The sequence below is a fragment of the Salvia splendens genome, chromosome 20 (assembly GCF_004379255.2).
Source record: "Salvia splendens isolate huo1 chromosome 20, SspV2, whole genome shotgun sequence".
In the NCBI taxonomy this organism is placed as follows: Eukaryota; Viridiplantae; Streptophyta; class Magnoliopsida; order Lamiales; family Lamiaceae; genus Salvia; species Salvia splendens.
In genome coordinates, this window is record NC_056051.1 from 269,822 (window position 1) to 272,268 (window position 2,447).

The following is a 2,447-nucleotide window of genomic DNA, read 5'->3' on the forward strand; positions in this document are numbered from 1 at the left end:
TTTTTGCTACTTATGGCTTTAATCCATCTTGAAATTTACATACATCACATTTTTTCGGAAAAAATCATTGTTTCATCCGAATTATGAACCGTTTTTTAACATGTGATTATATTTCAAAAAGGATTAATTATGTTTTGTACCCTCAATGACCATAATTTTACATAGAAATGTCCTTGACCTATTCAATTTATTAGAGTTCCTAGGTTATTTTTTGAAGCTCGAGAAATGTCCTCTTTGAATATACTCCCTCTATATTCCAAATATTGTCCATATTTAACTCGGCGTGAGTTTGAAGAAATGTGAAAAAAAAACAGGTGGAAAAAAATTAGCAGAGAGAAGTTTTATTTTTTATATATTCTCTCCATCCCAAAAAATAAGGACATTTGGATTTGGTAGGACACGAGAATTAATGTATAATTGGTAATATAAGAAAGGTGAGAAGAGTAGTTAAAATAGTGTTTGTGTCATATTATTATTAGTGTTTATAGTAGGCTCATAATGGTATAAGTTGTAAATAAAAATATGGATAATGAGTTTGGGAGAACTTTCTATAAATAAAAATGAGATATTTTTATGGAACGGGCGGAAAAGGAAAGTGTCCTTATAATATACAATGTTGTTTTATGAAATGTGTGAAGCGAGAATAAAATAAGAAAGATAATAAAGTAGAAGAATGATATTTTCATTTTTAGAAATATGTTAGAATATCCTAAAAATAAAAATATCACTTAAAATAGGAAGTAGGTTTGTTTGAAAAGATTTAAGTTCAGAACTGATATAGTACATTTGACAAAAAATACTAGGTCAATTTTGATTCTACATATTTAGTACTACAAAAAAAAGTAGGAAAAAGCCCAGTAACCATTATTTCACACTGTTTGTGATAATAGTTAACCAGCTGTCATTGATACATCTTTCCATGCATAGGCCGTATTGGAATTCATGATTTTCAGAAAAGACCACACAATTCCCAAGTGCCCTCATTCTTGTTTTAAATTGAATTTGGATGTTGCATTTCGTCTTCATGTGCTCGTGTTATTCTACATAGACGATGAAACACTAATGGCAGAAGATGTGGTTTTGCTTGTACTTACAGTTTGGATTTTTTGTGTATAAACATATTAAAGTGAGGGGTATATTGGTCGATCACAAACTATATATCTTTAAATAAAAGTTATAACCAAACACAATTGCAAACCTTTTCCAATTTTTTCCCTACAATCTAGAAAAGCTCTTGTTCATGCATTTCATGGAAATCGGTTACCATCTACCTGAACGGGCCCTAAGTGGGTTATCTTCTGGTCCAAAAATTAATAGTTAACCGCGTTTTGACCTCATTCGTTGACTTAAATATGAGCCAAAGCATATTGTCTGAGTTAAATATGAAATGTGTAGCACCAATATATATATATATATATAGAGGATGTATTCATTTCCTTTTTATATCTTTTGTTCTATTGTTCTTTTTAATCTCAACCCCACGATTTTTCATCCGACGGTTAGATTGATGCCACGTCATTTAATAATGCAGATTTTCAGTTGAATAATGCACACCGACTAATAATGCACCATTATAGTGTAATAATGCAGATTTTCAGTTGAATAATGCACACCGACTAATAATGCAAATTTTTCGTCAAATAATGCAGATCATCACAACCATCCAATTCAAGGATCCAAGGGCTGTGATTAAAAAGAACATTGGACTGAAAAGCTGCGAAGGACCTTAACACACCCATATATATATATATATATAGAGAGAGAGAGAGAGTTGTGATCATATAATAACCCTAAATCACGTAATAACTCTTTAACCAAATCTGAACCACACATATTTTCTAATCTTGTGGCTGAGATTCAAACTTAGATTTACTTCATAAAAAAGGCGCAGAGGGTAAATATGTCATTTCTCTCATTTAATTTCTGAATTTCGCTCCATTCATTCACTCTCTCTCAGTTCGATTCTCTCTTCTCAGCGATTTGGTTTCCATATTTCTTGCCTATTTTATTTACATAGGCTCCAGATTTTCTTCCGATTTGGTTCATTATTCCATAATCTCCAGATTTTGTTTCCATATTTCTCGCATAATTGTGACCTGGAAGATGTTTTCAATTTTGCATATAAGTTGATAAAATGATACTTTAACCTGACAAAATGACATATTGTGCATTGCCGATTATGTGTTAACATGATACTTTTGGCTTATAAATGTTAGGTTTACTGCATAGAATGATAGTTTTGTCGGATAGAATGATACTCTGAGTTGATAAAATGATAGTTTTGCCGGATAGAATGATACTCTGTGTTGATAAAATGATAGTTTTATTGATTTGTAGGTATGTACATTCCTGCATACAATGATAGTTTTGCCGGATAGAATGATACTCTGAGTTGATAAAATGATAGTTTTGCCGGATAGAATGATACTCTGAGTTGATAAATTGAT